The following is a 19,475-nucleotide window of genomic DNA, read 5'->3' as shown; positions in this document are numbered from 1 at the left end:
CGGCACATAGTGGCACTTGTGGTGTTGCGTTCACATGAAGGTGAGTGTCACCGTCGTCAAAAATCGCTTCCAACAGTGGCACATGGTGGCGCTCATGATGTTGTGTCCATACAATGACTCATCGTAACGACGTACTACCTCGATTCGAGGGAGAAGATAAAGGCAACATCCCCAAAAATCGCCTCCAATGGTGGTGCATGGCAGTGTTCACGGCGGTTGATCCGTGTAGTGGTTTGTCACACCCAAAGATATAGGGAAGAAGATGAAGGCGAGTATCACCGCCACCGAAAATTGTCTTCGACAACGGCACACGGTAGTAGTGTTTGTAGTGACGTTGAATAAAAGTGAGGCAAACCTTTTTTATTTTATTTTATTTCCTTATTCATTTTACCTCCCTTGTTTGGCTAGTTTGGATAACTTGCTTGAAGTAAGCTAGTAGTTTTGATCAATTATTAGTTTCCATACAATTTTCAAGCAATTAAATGATGTAATTGTGGTGGGTTTTTTTTTTTCTTTAACAAAGTAGAGAATGTGTTTGTGATTATATATGTTGTTGCATGCTCATGAAATTATTTCAAAAATTAAAACACGTGGATTTAGCAAACAATAACATTATTAATTTCCAAACAACAGATGGAAAGGGAATAAAAGTCATACTTGCATCCTACCTATTTTCTTTCTCTAAGCTTTTTTCTGTGCTCACAAATTTTTTTTTTTTTATTATCAATTTCGCAATCAAAATTTTTCAACCCCTCATTCATATTATGTTAGGGGTATTTATAGACTCATAATTTGATTATATATATATATATATATATATATATATATATATATATATATATTACTAGTTGAACTAGCTAATGCCAAATTCGTACTTTGTGGCAGCATATCCTACAAGAGCAGGATTTCAGGGGATTTGTTGGTGGCTTTATTAGGAGTGCTCAAGTAAAGCTAGCTGGAGGAGGTTTAAAAGAGATAATTAGAATGTAGGGTGGCATCGATATAGAGGGAGATTTTTTCTTTCCTTGTCCTTGATGATTTTTTTAATATTTTTTTATTTGAGTTTAAATTTGGTTTGTAAATTATTTATTATTTTGAAGCTAATTTATTGTATTGGAATGAATTATTATTCTAATTATGATTTGAGAAAGAAATTAATGGGTGAAATTAAGAAAAATTGGTGGAAAAATATAGGGAACAAAATTGGTATTTACACATATTTCCTTCCAAGGACACATCTTTATCCACTAATGATTTCCTTATTCATCAATATTATATCTCAACAACATATTTTTTTGTTCAAATTTAAAAAATGATTCATTATCGTCACGTACAACATCATAATCTTCTACTACAATTCAATACGTAAATGCTCATATTCAATCATCTACTCCAAAAACACCTCCCTTAAGACAATCATCTCGTAATCGCAAGCCTTCAATATGGCTCTAGGATTTTTGTTGTGCAATCACAAATTACAACTCAACATCCCTTTATCCTTTAACCAATCATTATTCTTTTTAGCAATTTAATTTATCTAATAAAGCTTTTTTATCTTCAGTAATCACAATTGAAGAACTTGGCACATTCAATGAGGCAATGAACATTGGTGTGATGCCTAGTCAAAGAAATCATAGTCCTTGAATCTAAAAATACATGGACCCTTACAAATCTTCCATTTGGAAAAATAGTTGTAGGTTTTAAGTAGATTTTCAAAGGGTATACACAACAAGAAGGTATTGATTATCATGATACTTTTTCCTTTATTACTAAGTTAGTCACAATTTGTGTCCTTCTATGACTACAATAAAAAAATGGTCCCTTTATCAACTTGATGTGAGTATTGTCTTTCTACAAGGTGATCTTAAGAAAGATGTTTTCATGCAAGTTTCTCCTAGTTTTAAACACAAGGCTAATACTAGGATTTGCAAACTAAACAAATCTTTATATGGTCTTAAATAGGTCTTTCGTCAATGGTTCTCTAAGTTTTCAAAAGCTCTTTTGGATGAAGGATTTAAACAATCTAGTGTAGATTATTCTCTCTTTGTTTAATAAAAGTGTTCTATTCATACATATACGTGTCCTTCTGTGACTGCAATAAAAAAATAGGGCATTCAGAGACATTTTTTAATGTGTAAAACACCACAACAAAATGGTGTTGTAGAAATAATGAATAGGTCCTTCACTACAAGGGCTAGATATCTAAGGCTAAATGTTGAGCTCTCAAAAGGCTTTTGGACAGAGGTAGCTAACATGACATGTTATCTACTCAATTGATAACCACGAGCTTCATTAAATTGCAAAGTTTTAGAGAAGGAATGAACATGTAACCCAATTGATTTTGATAATTTGAGAATTTTTGGGTGTCCTTCTTTTGTGCATATATCATGTAATGGGAGATATAAACTTAATTCAAATTCTAAAAAGTGCATTTTCACATGTTATACTAAAGGTGTAAAGGGGTTCAAGTTTTGGGATCCAACTTAAAAAATGATGGTGATCAACAAAGCTGCAGTCTATTAAAATAGATAGTTGAGACTGGTCTACTAGTTCCTATGATGGACGAAGCCTCCTCTAACTTTAAGGTGGTTTACTAATTATTTCTCAGAGGAAGAAAATTATAGTCCAAGACCTGAACATACACTATCAACTAACCCTAATAGTTTTGGTGAATAATAAAAATACTTTCTTGTCAAAGATATGGAACATCGTACAATTAAGCCACCCACCCAGTATGGTTTTAAAGATCTAGGTTCTTTTACACTGCTCATAAGTTCAAGAGATCCATATAATTTTCAAGAGGCTATAAAAATTCAAGAGAAGGATTGATGGATGTGTGCAATGATTGGAGAAAATGAAGTCTTTGCACAATAACCAAACATGGGAGTTAGTTGAACTTCCTAAGGGAAGACAAACCATTGGATGCAAATTGGTGTACAAGAAGAAGCCTATAATATTAGAAAAAGAAGGGGAAAAGTTCCAGGCTTATCTTGTGATGGAATCATGCCTAGGAAGACAAGAGGTGACATATTGAAGGAGCCAAGAGGAGTTGGCTAGACATGAAGGTTTGGGCCAGTCAGGGCCCAATGGGCTGATGGGCCTGGGAAGGCCCAAGTTGAACTTTTCATGGGCCATATTTTGTTATAGCTATTTTCATATGTTTTGTATACATCATGTTAGTATAGGTATCATATATTTTGGTCTTGTATTTTGGACCACATAGAGTAGCATTTTAGGTTTTAGGCTTGTTGGGCCTAGTTTTGGGCTTCATGGGCCTTTGGGCTTTTGGTACCCAATATTGGGCTCATTTTCATTCTTGTAATTTTTCCTTTCCATTGTAATTGTTGGACCAATTTATTTAGGTCATTAGAATAGGAAAATACAAGGAATACTAAAGAAGGCTAATTAGGTTAAACTAGGTTTAATTTGGAAGCCATTTAAGTTACATTTGAGTCACATGTTTTGCACCATTGGTGGCTGAACATGTGACACTCAAATTAACCCTAAATGACTCTCAAATCAGACCTAGATGCACATTAGGTACCTAAAATTTCAGAGTAACACATGGGAGCCAAAATTTGAATTCAAATTTCAAATTTGAATTTAAATTTTGGGCGCCACATGTCACCTTTGAGTTAGGCGCCCAAAAATGTGCAAAACCGGTTGCTACTTAAGCTATTCCTTCACCTATTGTATTCACTTTTGAGAATAATGAAATTTGAGAGCTTATTCAGCCAAATTTCGTTCAAGAGTCACCATGAGAGAGAGCTACACTTTTAGGAACCTTATTAGGTTTCCTCCTCTTTGAAGTGAGCTTTCCCTTGCACCTTAAGCTTGGATGCTTCCATCCACGGCTTAAGCCTCTTCCAATCCGTGAATCATCCTCCATCTAGTGTTAATCATTGTGGTTTCCATCTCCTTGAAGAAGATCCGAGTTTAAGGAGTAGCTAAGGAGAAGTCAACTATCACTCCTCCTCACCTTCTCCATCATCTTGTAACAAAAGGTATTCACAACAAAAGGGGATTGATTATGATAAGATTTTCTCTCTAGTTAAGAGACATACTTCTATTAGGCTAGTGTTAGCCTTGGTAGCCAACTGTGATACAAATTTGGAGTAAATGGATGTGAAGACAACTTTTCTTTGTGGTGATCTAAAGAAGTATATTTACATGGAGCAGCAGAGCGGTTTAGTGAAATTGGACAAGGCCAGTTAGTTTGTAAATTAGAGAAATTTTTGTATGGTTTAAAATAGTCTCCAAGGAAATGGTATAAGTGGTTTGGTTCCTATATGCTTCGAATTAGCTATAAACATTGTGAGTATGAATGATATGTTTATGTGAATAGACTTGATGACGGTTCTTTTTATGTTTTTGCTACTTTATGTTCATGATATGTTAATTATTGTTGACCATTTGTGTCATGTTAATGAGTTAAAAACCATGTTGAGAAAGGATTTTGATATGAGTACTTAGGTCCTACCAAGAAGATTCTTGGGATGGATATTTACAAGAGGAGTTGCAAGAGACTATGGCTCTCACAACAAAGCTATGTTGAGAAAGTTCTTAATAGATTTGGCATAAACAATACTAAGCTAGTGGGTACTCCATTAGTAAATCTCATCAAATTTTCTGTAAAACAGTGCCCAAAGACAAATGTAGAAGTAGAGTACATGTCAAAGGTTCCCTATGCCAATATAGTTGGTTTTTTGATGTATCATATGGTTTGTACTAGACCAAATTTAGCACATCTTGTAAGTCAAGTCTATAAGTTCATGTCCAAGCTAGGTAAGAGAATTAGGAAGTAGTGAAGTGTATCTTTAAGTACCTAAAAAGGCACAATAGGTCATGGTATTATGTTTGGAAGTTAGTAAGGTAATCCGTCAATTGTGGGATTTGTTTATTCAAATTATTGTAGTAACCTCGGTCACCATGGGATGGCAAAATAAATTTTTTGATAAATATGGAGTTTCCACCAATGTTTATTTTTACATAAAAACATTGGAAAAACCATTAAAAAAATGGTTTACAAAATCAGATTTTGAGTTTGTGTCAATTAATTATCACCTTACAACGTTCATCGTAAAAACGGTTACCTCTAATTAATCAAGCAAACTATTATAACTTTTTAAATATTTATCTCACCCCAAATTAATAGAAATTAACGATGATAATCACATATATTTTATTCAACAAGTGCATTTACTTTATTTTAATTGAATATTAAAGTTGTTTATTATTATTATTGATGTAAAAATGAGATAATATTATTATTTTTATTTTTGGGCTCGACATGAATGATTTCCTACTCTTACGTATCTCCATATGTAATGAAAAATCAAAATCACATAGTTCTTTAGAGAAAATGTTTGTTTAATAGTTTTTTTATTTAAATTTCTTTTTAATTTAATTTGAGACTTTTGAGCTGTCTCAACTCATACACCCTAAAATTAACAAACGTGTACACCAAAGTCAATTTATTGAATTATTTAATTTTTATTATATTATTGCTATTATTGCATAAAAATCTTAGTCCTCCCCCCTTTTTATAGTAAGTTTTGTAGCAATAGTAGCATTTTTAATATAAATTATTAATTTAGGGAAGAGTTTAAGATAACAAGCCGTCAAAACTTGTATTTTTAAACTTTAGGATTAAAAGAATGTCACGTTCAAATAATTCTTTATCTTTGAATAACCCTTAATTTTGATTATATTACAAAACTTTTATTAATTAATATTTATAATTATGAAAAATTGTTAACATTAACTAAAACATTTTTTAAAAAAAGTCTTAAGACTATCAAGCTGTCACAGCTTGCATCTAAAAAATATTAGAGTCCAGAAAATATCTCATCTAGTTAACTCTATCATAAAATTTATTGCTTCACTGATGTATTTTACTTATTTATTTAGTATTATTAATATTGATACTATTAAATTAATATGAGAATGTTTAAGCAAGGAAACTACATGTTATCACTTGTTCCTACTTTATTCGACTCAAATTCCTTCAATTTTATTCCATTTTAATGGCTTCAACTATACAAGTCGCGCTAATTAAGCTAAATATTATAAAGGTATATTATATTTAATAAAATCTCAACCATGATATAACGAAAATAAAAAGAATGAAAATCAGTAAAAGACACATGAACATGATTCCAAACACATGGAATGGAATAATCGAAGTCAAATAAATATTATAATAACGCATATATTATTTGTAGAATATTAAATGAAAGACAAAATAATATGTACATCATTTACGTTGAAGAGTCAGTAAGAACAAATATCGAAATAGTAAATAACAAAAAGTTAAAATGAATGAAAATGCAACAACAACTAATATGGTTAAGGCATTAATTGATAATGTTAAGGATAAATAAAAGAAATCATGCATGGAAGGGAAACCACGTACAACAAGAGATGATTTTCTACCAATCATAGACTCATAAAATAAAGAATATATAGGTTTAATAGTTCTACCAAGTCAGCACGAACAAGAAAGAAGAAATTGTACCCGTATGGAACGAACTCTATTTGTGAGAAAATATCCAATGAGTTGGTTAGGAATCCAATCCGTGTGAATGAAGATTGTGAAGAGTAGTAGTGAGTTTTTTAGAAAAGTTCCATTTCCCCTCATGGTGGTCTCTTTTATATTGCTTTCATAATGTGATTATTATAATTTTTCATCTTGCATGATTTCACTGCAGTAGGGGTGGGCTCAACAGTATGATCAATCACATCTTAATTAAGTTTGGCAAGCACTTGAAGGCTGGCCTGTGAAGATTTTCAGAACAAGGTGGCGTGCAGAGGCTTCAAGACTATGCATGTCGTATGCAAATAAATGAACATTTCTGATTTTAATTATAAGTAGATATTATTTTCTTATTTATTTTGTGAAAACATTTAATTATCTTATTATCATGATTTGGAGTTGCATGAGACACTAGCTCGTGCTTCCTTTTTAAATTGTGCCATACAATATTAATTTATTTTGGTTTTATCAAGATAATTTTGTACAACCACTACTAGGAAATTACTGTTTTATGTCGGTTCTCGAAGAAACGATGTAAAAAATATATGCGGTGGAAAACTTGTAAATTAGTAGAAACTGTAAGCACATTTACATCGGTTCTTCATAAAACTGATGCAAACATGAAGTATTCTACATCGGGTTTCCTTTTAACCGATGTAGAATATATGAGCAATTTCTTTTCTCCTTTTCGCGCGCGCCAGCACAGTGCCTTTAGCGCCTCTGCAAAATTTTGCACACGGTCATCTCCGCTGGAAGCACATTACCTTTAGGGCTAGCACAGATTGAACTTCGAAGGTACCTAGCTCGCGCGAATCACACACTAGCAGGGTCGTTGATCTTCGAAGCTGATTTTCTGATACACTACTAGGCTCGTTGAAACTCTTATAGATAAACATTGAAACCCTTCTTTCTTAGGAGTTGCGTCTCTGATCTTGTACAAATGGGTGATGATGGTTTAGGGTTTGGAGACGCTCCCGGAGGAGTTTTCCCGAGACATGGTGGTTTTGTCGTGAGTTCGTTGCTGAAGGTATCTCTTTGAGGTATGTTTCTCTCCATAGCAAAATAGAGTAACTCAAATAAGTCCACATAGGATTTTTGCATTGTTTTGGTGAGAGAATCAAATAGTTTGGTTGGCTTGGTGTGGTTGTCTTTTGCTGTCTTGTTTCAAATGCGAGAAAGAAGATAGTATTTTAGGGTTTGTGGGTTGCATTGAAGACGATTCCATTGATGGAGAGAAGAGAATATGATTTTGGAAGATTAGGGTGAACGAATTTTCAAGCTGCAATGGGAATTCAAGATATTTGGGTGTGGATTTCAGATGTGATAATTTCAATGGCCTGCATATGCCTTCCGTGGGAGTGAAGAAAATCTGAGGTTGATATTCAGGTTTTCCAATCCCTCGGTTTGTTATGTTAGTTTCTGTTATTCATGCTCCATTTGACTAGGATTAGGAGTACTATTTTTCTTTTGTTTCATCTGTGTTGGGTTGCTCAGAACCAAAAAAATCTGTATTAGATTGATGTTTCCCTTTGTTAGTGATTGTGTCTTCTTTGTACTTGTTCCATTTCTTTTTTTCTTGTAGTGTTTCTTGTGACACCCTCTACCCCATTATTAATATACAACAAATGTAACAATAAAATATTTCTTTTCTTCTTTTTGGGTAAATAAAATCTTTCATAGTTGACAAATATTTCAAATATCACAAGGTAGAAGATTCACATTCGTAACTCATAAATCATAACTCCAGTGTAGAAGAATTATAAAAGAAAAGAAGTTAAGATTTTCAATACAATTTAGTGAAAAACAAGAAATCATATATATACAAATAATAATAAAGGAAATATAAATTAACTCCAGTAAAGGTGGCAGTGCCTCCTGGTTAGGAATCAATTTATATTTTCCAAATCATGTAATAAAATATAAATAAAGATATTCATTCTGGTCTTTTATCAAGAACGTTCAAATTACAATTTCTTAACATACATTTTCCTTGAATTATAAACTTTATCTACGTTATCTCTTCGTTAGAAATTACAAAGAAGAGAAACTAAAGTTATTAAAACAATAACATATTAAACTAAAATAACTATGCCCCGATGTCACATCCTATCAGAGCATGCCCAATTGAAGCCTTTAAGCCTCATCACCAACATCCTCATGATGCTGATCATCTGCAACACAATTTAAAACATATACAAAAACAACAAGGGAGTGAGAAACATCTCACTCAGTTTCAGGTGCAGAAATAAAGGTTAGATAGCACACATACACACAACAAATACAAGTCATATGTAAATAATACACATAAATAATCAATATCACATATATACTTATTTATCATGCTAGGATGTCATGAACTCAACTCATAAATACATGCATGTGGCGCCATAAGGAAGTTTCACATATCATCACTGGTGACCCTAAGGCACACCTGCACAACTGTCGGTGACCCTAAGGTACACCTGGTTAGCATATCATCAACTGTCGGTGACCCTAAAGTACACCTGGTTAGCATATCATCAACTGTCGGTGACCCTAAGGTACACCTTGTTAGCATGTTACATCACTGGTATGCGGCCTCAGCGGCACACCTGGAATAAGATATGCATATGATGCATGTCATACATTCATTATTTCATGAACTCAACATTTAACTTATTACAGAATTTTATTTAGTACATCATGTCCTCATTTGTCATAGTCTCATAATCATAGTTTGTCTCAATAGTCAATTCTTAGGTCTCATGTCATTTGTCCATATTTCACATGGTCATGTCATCAATACTCCTCATAAGGTCCGCATAGGTATTCACAGAGAGCATTTTTGTTCATATTAAAACTCATTTATTATTAACATTAATTTCATACTCATTTATTACTTTCAACAAAGAACAAAGTATAATAAATAGAAAATCGGACAGAACAACGGAACCTTTAACAAAAACAGAGTAGAGTAAATAGAAAATCAAACAGAACAACGGCACCTTCAACAAACAACAAAGTAAAGTAAATAGAAAATCAAACAGAACAACGGCATCCTCAACAGGGAACAAAATAGAGTAAATAGAAAATCAGACAGAACAACGGCAAGGGATTGGGGCCAATCCGACAAACAACTACCCAACAATTATCCCCACACCCCTGAGCGAGGTTCTCACTCCCCCCCTTACCTGGATAAGCAGAGCTGAAACTTAGGCAGAGCCTCCTCCTCTGGATTCCCTCTTCCTTTCTCTCTCTCTTTCTTTCTCTTTCTTTCTCTCTCTCTCTCTCTCTCTCTCTTTCTCTTTCTCTCTCTAAAATTTCACTTTCTTCCTCTGTATAAAAATTTTCACCCCCTGCCCCTATTTATAGGCAATCTGACGCACCCGGAACGGCCCATACTGATTTCGGAACGGCCCGTTCCGGATCCTTCAAATCTGGGCAAAATTTGTAACTGGAACGGCCCGTTCCAAAATCGAAACGGCCCGTTCCCAAAAAACCAGAACGGCCCGTTCTGAAACCAGAACGACCCGTTCTCAATCTCAGCAGAACGGCCCGTTCTCCTTCCGGAACGGCCCGTTCTCCATACCGGAACGGCCCGTTCCAAGGCCGTTCTGGGACTACAAAAACCTCACATTTTCAACATTTGGAACGGCCCGTTTCACTTTTGGAACGGCCCGTTCCGGAACCCAAAATACCCCTATAACTTTATTAAAATTACGAAAATGCCATTAAAATAATAATAAAAATTTGGGTGTTACAATTTTCCCCTCCTTTTAGAAATTTCGTCCCCGAAATTTACCTGAAAACAGAAATGGATGAGCTTCTCGCATCTTGCTTTCTAATTCCCATGTAGCACTTTCTTCAATATTTCCTCCCCAAACGACCTTAACCAAAGGGATTTCCTTTCCTCTTAGTTGTTTCACTCTCGTGTCATCAATCCTTAGAGGAACCGTTTCATAAGTAAGATTATCCTTCAACTGAATGTTGTCAGACTCAATGATATGGGAAGGATCATGGACATACTTTCTGAGTTGGGAAACATGAAAGACACTATGGAGATTTGAAAGAGATGGAGGCAAAGCAATTTGATAGGCCACTTCACCGATTCTTTTAAGAATTTGATAAGGACCAATGAAACGTGGAGTAAGCTTACGGGATTTCAGTGCTCTGCCTACTCCTGTCCAAGGAGTGACTGTAAGGAATACATGATCACCTTCTTTAAACTTAAGGTCTTTTCTCCTCTTGTCATTATAACTCTTTTGCCTACTCTGAGTTGCTCTCATCTTCTCTTGGATCATCTTAACCTGTTCAGTAGTTTGTTGAACTATCTCAGGTCCTAACATAACATTCTCTCCAGGTTCTACCCAACATAAAGGTGTTCTACATCTCCTACCATACAGAGCCTCATATGGTGCCATCCCAATACTAGAATGGTAGCTATTATTGTAGGTAAATTCTATCAAAGGTAGGAAACTATCCCAACTACCCCCACGTTCTAAGATGCAAGCCCTCAACAAGTCTTCCAAAGATTGTATGGTTCTCTCAGTTTGGCCATCTGTTTGGGGATGGTAAGCTGAACTCAATCTAAGCTTAGTGCCTAAAGCCTTATGCAAACTCTCCCAAAATCTAGAGGTGAACCTAGGATCTCTATCAGACACAATACTAGTAGGAACTCCATGCAACCTCACGATCTCACTGATGTACAACTTGGTTAACCTCTCCAAAGAGTACCTAATATTAATGGGAATAAAATGGGCAGACTTAGTCAATCTATCCACAATGACCCATATAGCATCCAAGTTCTTCACAGTCTTAGGTAACCCAACTACAAAATCCATAGAGATGCTATCCCACTTCCACACAGGCACATCTAAAGGTTGCATCAAACCTGAAGGTTTTTGGTGTTCTACCTTAGCTTTCTGACATACTAAGCAAGCATACACAAATTCCTCCACTTCCCTCTTCATCTTAGGCCACCAAAACATCTTCTTAAGGTCTTGGTACATCTTAGTGGCTCCTGGATGGATACTAAGGATACTCTTATGACCTTCTTCCAGGATTGCTCTCTTAAGTTCTAGCACACTAGGAATGCACAACCTATCCTTAAATCTTAAAACTCCATCCACTCCAATTCTAAACTCACTTTTCACACCTTGATTCAACTTCTCTACCCGACTCAATAAGAAAGGATCCATCTTCTGACCTTCTCTAATCTCATCTATTAAGCTATTAGTCACTCTCAAAGCTCCCAACTTAATACTCTTAGAGGTCAACTCACACCCTAAGCTCATATCCCTAAACTCCTCAATCATTTGCAATTCCCTAATCATCAAGGAAGACATTCTCAAAGATTTTCTACTCAAAGCATCAGCTACAACATTAGCCTTGCCAGGGTGATAATTAAATTGAAAGTCATAATCCTTAAGAAACTCTAACCATCTCCTCTGCCTCATATTCAATTCCTTTTGGTCAAACAAGTACTTAAGGCTTTTATGGTCACTAAAAACCTCAAATCTAGACCCAAACAAGTAATGTCTCCACAACTTGAGCACAAAAACTATTGCAGCTAACTCAAGGTCATGGGTAGGATAGTTTTGCTCATGAATTTTAAGTTGTCTTGAAGCATAGGCTACTACCTTACCCTCCTGCATAAGTACTCCTCCTAAACCCAATTTAGAAGCATCACAAAATACCTCAAAAGTCTTACTAGGATCAGGTAATACTAACACAGGAGCACTAGTTAATCTCCTCTTAAGTTCTTGAAAACTTTCCTCACACTTAGAATCCCACACAAAAGGTTGGTCTTTCTTCGTCAGCTTAGTCAAAGGAAGAGCTAGCCTAGAGAAATTCTCTATAAATCTTCTGTAATAACCGGCTAGTCCTAAGAAACTCCTAATCTCAAATACTGATTTAGGTGTTCTCCACTCTAATACAGCTTCTACCTTAACAGGATCTACAGCTATCCCACCCTTGGATATCACATGTCCTAGAAAGTTCACCCTATCCAACCAAAATTCACATTTTGACAATTTAGCATACAACTGTTTCTCCTTAAGGGTTTGAAGAACGATCCTAAGGTGCTCAACATGCTCTTCCCTAGTCTTGGAATACACTAGGATATCATCTATGAAGACCACTACAAATCTATCCAAGTAAGGGTGAAAGATCCTATTCATGTAGTCCATAAAAACACCAGGTGCATTAGTTACACCAAACGGCATAACTAAATACTCATAGTGCCCACAGCGAGTCCTAAAGGCAGTCTTAGGAACATCCTCAGTTCTCACTCTAATCTGATGGTATCCTGACCTTAAATCTATCTTACTGAACACACAAGCTCCAACTAGTTGATCCATAAGGTCATCTATCCTAGGCAAAGGATACTTATTCTTAATGGTCACTTTATTCAGTTGCCTATAGTCTACGCACAACCTCATGCTCCCATCTTTCTTCTTAACCAATAAAACAGGCGCTCCCCAAGGCGAAACACTAGGCCTAATGAATTGTTTTCCTTGTAATTCCTCGATTTGTTTCTTAAGCTCAACTAACTCTGTTGGGGACATCCTATAGGGTGCTATAGATATAGGTGGGGTACCTGGTACTAAGTCTATGCTAAACTCACTCTCTCTCTCAGGTGGTAAACTAGACACATCCTTAGGAAATACTTCTGGAAATTCTCTCACTAAGGGAATCTCATCTAGCTTACTATCAGTCTCAAGTGTTAAAGAAGCTAAGATCATGTACACTCTTTCATTGTCTTTTAAACAAGTTTTAATGTCAGCAGCACTAAGAAATTTCGTACTCTTACATTCACCAAAGGAAATAGATTTCTCAAAGCAGTTTAAAAGGACATGGTGAGAAGATAACCAATCCATGCCAAGAATTACATCTAATTGACTAAGAGGCAAACAAATTAAGTCAACTAGAAACTGCTTATCAGAAACTGTCAAAGGACATTTCAAACACACTAGGGATGTAGTCACAGGACCATTAGTAGGGGTTTCCACAACTAAATCAAAACCTAACAAAGACACAGGCAAATTCAATTTTTGGACACAAGAGACAGAAATAAAGGAATGAGTTGCACCAGAATCAAATAGTACAACAAAAGGAGTCTCAGCTATGAAACAAGTACCTTGTATCAAATTTTCTGACCGAGAAGCTTCAGCACCACTAAGAGCAAATACTCTCCCTACAGTCTTTGGACGCTCAATTTGCGAACCCGATCCAATAACACGTGTTCTTTGTGTTTCAGGACATTGGGTACTGATGTGACCTTTACCATTGCAGTTAAAGCAGGTAACTTCCCTGTCACGACACTCAGACTGATTATGACCAACAAGTCCACACTTCCAGCATCTTACTGAAGGAGTGGACACAGACCCTCCAACACTTCCAGTAGCACTAACAGTGGATCCTCTAGTAAGCAACTTGCTTTTATTAGCAGCAGCTTTACTCCCTTGAAATCTATTAGAAGCGGAGTAAGGCTTGCTCCTACCCGAAGTACTAGAACTCACAACACGGATAGGACCTCCAACTCCTTTATAAAAAGCAGCACGAGCACGGTTGTCATGATCATAAATGCTGCACTTATTGACCAGAGTGGGAAAGTGATATATCTCCTGATAGTTAATTGCAGTTTTTACTTCCGGACGCAGACCATTTACAAATTTTATGCATTTAGCTCTTTCACCACCCTCACCATGGTAGTGTGTGCAATAACGAACCAAAGCATCAAATTTGGCAGCATACACAGCCACTGTGTCGTTCCCTTGATTCAGCTCAAGGAATTCCATTTCTTTCCGACTTCTCACATCATCCGGGAAATACTTCTCAAGAAAGACCTTCTTGAAGTTGTCCCAATTCAAGTGCACCCCTCCATCAATCATCCTCCGAAGTGCTCCTTCCCACCAAAAGTGAGCATCAGCAGTCAACATGAATGTGGCCAACTTCACCTTCTGAGCGATGGGACAATCCATAACATTGAAAATTTTCTCTATTTCTGTTAGCCAATTCATAGCAGCATCTGGGTCATATCCTCCTTTAAAGGTAGGTGGGTGATTTCGTTGAAATTGCTCCAACCAGTTAGGAGTAACTTCAGTCCTAATGTTATTATTCATAGCTTGTGCTAATGCTTGAAGAGCATCGGCAATCGCACGATCATTTCTACCAGCCATAGTCTAAGAAAATAATACAATCAATAAACATAATCAATCATCATACTAGCATAACAAGTTTAACAATTAGTTTAGTCCATCATTCATGTACCAAATAAACATAATAAATCAAGTAAGCATAGTAAACTCATAACACACGGTCGATTAGATCGACCTGCTCTGATACCACTAAATGTGACACCCTCTACCCCATTATTAATATACAACAAATGTAACAATAAAATATTTCTTTTCTTCTTTTTGGGTAAATAAAATCTTTCATAGTTGACAAATATTTCAAATATCACAAGGTAGAAGATTCACATTCGTAACTCATAAATCATAACTCCAGTGTAGAAGAATTATAAAAGAAAAGAAGTTAAGATTTTCAATACAATTTAGTGAAAAACAAGAAATCATATATATACAAATAATAATAAAGGAAATATAAATTAACTCCAGTAAAGGTGGCAGTGCCTCCTGGTTAGGAATCAATTTATATTTTCCAAATCATGTAATAAAATATAAATAAAGATATTCATTCTGGTCTTTTATCAAGAACGTTCAAATTACAATTTCTTAACATACATTTTCCTTGAATTATAAACTTTATCTACGTTATCTCTTCGTTAGAAATTACAAAGAAGAGAAACTAAAGTTATTAAAACAATAACATATTAAACTAAAATAACTATGCCCCGATGTCACATCCTATCAGAGCATGCCCAATTGAAGCCTTTAAGCCTCATCACCAACATCCTCATGATGCTGATCATCTGCAACACAATTTAAAACATATACAAAAACAACAAGGGAGTGAGAAACATCTCACTCAGTTTCAGGTGCAGAAATAAAGGTTAGATAGCACACATACACACAACAAATACAAGTCATATGTAAATAATACACATAAATAATCAATATCACATATATACTTATTTATCATGCTAGGATGTCATGAACTCAACTCATAAATACATGCATGTGGCGCCATAAGGAAGTTTCACATATCATCACTGGTGACCCTAAGGCACACCTGCACAACTGTCGGTGACCCTAAGGTACACCTGGTTAGCATATCATCAACTGTCGGTGACCCTAAAGTACACCTGGTTAGCATATCATCAACTGTCGGTGACCCTAAGGTACACCTTGTTAGCATGTTACATCACTGGTATGCGGCCTCAGCGGCACACCTGGAATAAGATATGCATATGATGCATGTCATACATTCATTATTTCATGAACTCAACATTTAACTTATTACAGAATTTTATTTAGTACATCATGTCCTCATTTGTCATAGTCTCATAATCATAGTTTGTCTCAATAGTCAATTCTTAGGTCTCATGTCATTTGTCCATATTTCACATGGTCATGTCATCAATACTCCTCATAAGGTCCGCATAGGTATTCACAGAGAGCATTTTTGTTCATATTAAAACTCATTTATTATTAACATTAATTTCATACTCATTTATTACTTTCAACAAAGAACAAAGTATAATAAATAGAAAATCGGACAGAACAACGGCACCTTCAACAAACAACAAAGTAAAGTAAATAGAAAATCAAACAGAACAACGGCATCCTCAACAGGGAACAAAATAGAGTAAATAGAAAATCAGACAGAACAACGGCAAGGGATTGGGGGCCAATCCGACAAACAACTACCCAACAATTATCCCCACACCCCTGAGCGAGGTTCTCACTCCCCCCTTACCTGGATAAGCAGAGCTAAAACTTAGGCAGAGCCTCCTCCTCTGGATTCCCTCTTCCTTTCTCTCTCTCTTTCTTTCTCTTTCTTTCTCTCTCTCTCTCTCTCTCTCTCTCTTTCTCTTTCTCTCTCTAAAATTTCACTTTCTTCCTCTGTATAAAAATTTTCACCCCCTGCCCCTATTTATAGGCAATCTGACGCACCCGGAACGGCCCGTACTGATTTCGGAACGGCCCGTTCCGGATCCTTCAAATCTGGGCAAAATTTGTAACTGGAACGGCCCGTTCCAAAATCGAAACGGCCCGTTCCCAAAAAACCAGAACGGCCCGTTCTGAAACCAGAACGGCCCGTTCTCAATCTCAGCAGAACGGCCCGTTCTCCTTCCGGAACGGCCCGTTCTCCATACCGGAACGGCCCGTTCCAAGGCCGTTCTGGGACTACAAAAACCTCACATTTTCAACATTTGGAACGGCCCGTTTCACTTTTGGAACGGCCCGTTCCGGAACCCAAAATACCCCTATAACTTTATTAAAATTACGAAAATGCCATTAAAATAATAATAAAAATTTGGGTGTTACATTTCTAAAAAGCATTCAAATTGAATAAAAGAGTTGGTTTGCTCTACTGTATGTTTCCAAGTTAGCCCAGACCCGGATGCAGAATAAGGTTTTCTCTCCATAGCAAAACAGGGTAACTCAAATAAGTCCACATAAGATTTTTGCATTGTTTTGGTGAGAGAATCAAATAGTTTGGTTGGCTTGGTGTGGTTGTTTGTTGCTGTCTTGTTTCAATCAACATTGGGTCTGTTTACCACAAATCATTTAACCTCATGAAACTGTTTCATTTCTGTTCTAAATAATTAGGGGTTAATTTGTTTGAAAATGCCTCTGTTAAAGGTATATATGATGAAACTATTTTTTTTTTGTGGTACAGGTTTGCTTGGAGTTTGCTTCGACAAGGCATGAAGCAGATCTATATAACTACTCCAGTTTTGGACTCTGTAGCCACTGATGTCAAACAGGTACCATTTTTTCATTGAGAAAGAGTAAAGGAGTTTGCTTTATGGACTTGAGTTTCATCTGATGTTAGGCCTAGTTCTTTTGTTCAACACCCCAGGCCATCAAGGACAACATTTCAAATCAAATCACCAATGGTTCCCAATCGATCAAACTGGAGAAGGATCCTCATGCTGCATTTGCATTAATTATTGATGGGAAAACTTTGACATATGCTTTAGAAGATGATATGAAGCACCAATTTTTGGGATTAGCTGCTGATTGTGCATCTGTCATCTGCTGTCGTGTGTCTCCCAATCAAAAGGCATTGGTAAGACCTTTTGCATTTTTCAGTTGTGATATTGAGGTTTTATTCTAATATTCTACAGTTTATTGTTGGGCTCCTCTATGAGATAAATGTGTGCACAACTACTCACATGGATCCATCTTAGCTAGATAGGAAAAATTAGATCTGGTTAAATTCTGATTGATCCATGAGTTCAGTTGTGCACTTTAATCATTGCATTACTTCTAGGTAGTATTTTTCTAATCTATATCAACATATCAACTGTGCGAAATAAAATTGTGTGTTGTTTTATGGTATCAGGTAACAAGATTAGTGAAACAAGGTACTGGGAAGACTACTCTAGCAATAGGTGATGGTGCAAATGATGTTGGCATGATTCAAGCAGCAGATATTGGTGTTGGAATCAGTGGGGTTGAAGGTATGCAGGTTAGTGGCTTACATGACTGGCTCTTTAAGCATAATGATGTCATATAAAACTATCACTGTGAATGATGGTTTTCTTTTTAACCTTTAATATTGCTAAGTGCAATGCCATATCTGTTATGTTTCAGATATAAGACCAAATTATAGTTTTATTTAGTTTTAATATTTTAAAAAATAACATGGGTTAGAGAGAGAGAACCTCTAATGTTTGTATTTGCATGTTTTGGCTCCATTTTCAAGCTAGATTGTGGACCAGGCTTATTGTCAAGCCTTTCTATTAGCCATGTGTGATTAGTGCTTATTCAATGTAGTAGAAAAGTGAACTTCTCTCTGCATTGTCAGTAATTATTTGTAGGGTAATTTCTTCTATAAAATGAGGAAAATGTCACACAGTTAGCTAATAATTATTTGCAGCTAATTTCTTCTATGATAAAATGAAGAAAATGTGACACTTCATGTGAAACTTACTTAGCATTCTGCTATTTTCATAGTTATTTTTGAATTCTGATCATATTGAAAAGCTAAAAGTTTCAATGTCACACGGAATGCATTGCAAACTTTCTGCTGTTCATTGTTAATTAATTTTAGTTATTCATTATTATATGTTAAATGTATATATAATACTAGCTTTGTTCTCTTTAGCAATTTTTTGTTCCGACTTCTGAATATGGGGCTGACATAGTGATTGTCAAACTAATCAATATTTAAGTTTACCAATTTATTCCTGCTGTAATGCATAGAAGACATTTTTGAATTGGATTGGAGTTCGTCCATGTTACCCAATTGTTTAATGCATTGAGATGTGGGGAGGAGATAGGTAGTTTTTATAACATTATAAATTGTATCAAAACCTTGAGTTCTGGTGAAAGAACCCGTAATTATTGTTTGTCACAAATACAATTTGTCTGTTATTACTTTGCATAATAAATTATGTTGTGTCCTCCAATAGTATAAGTAAATTCATACGATATTTAGTTTAGTTTTGGTACGCTCTTATTCTTGGTAGCAGAATTTTTATATCTTCATCAGATTAAAAATTATTAAAGTAATTACTATAAAAAGCCAATTTTTAATTAAATGACAATCATCATTGGGCGAAAGCTTATGTATTTTGTTCGGTTTCTGTTCTTACCGGAGATCTACTATAAGGATGATCCTCCGAGTAAGATTGGTGAGCCTCCTTCGCTGGTACGCTTGATGCTCCAAGATGGGGGTGGTACCTGCAAAAGAGACTCTGATGCTAAAGTTAGGGTTTGTATGAGTGTATGTCTCGTATAAGTAATGCACGTACCTTAGTATGGATTAGGGTTGCGTTGGGCCTTGGGCCTGAGATCAGTTGTGATCTAATTAGATAGTAGAT

This window comes from Cajanus cajan, chromosome 2, assembly GCF_000230855.2.
Source record: "Cajanus cajan strain Asha chromosome 2, NIPB_CcT2T_4, whole genome shotgun sequence".
In the NCBI taxonomy this organism is placed as follows: domain Eukaryota; kingdom Viridiplantae; phylum Streptophyta; class Magnoliopsida; order Fabales; family Fabaceae; genus Cajanus; species Cajanus cajan.
Note: the sequence above shows the minus strand (reverse complement) of the source record.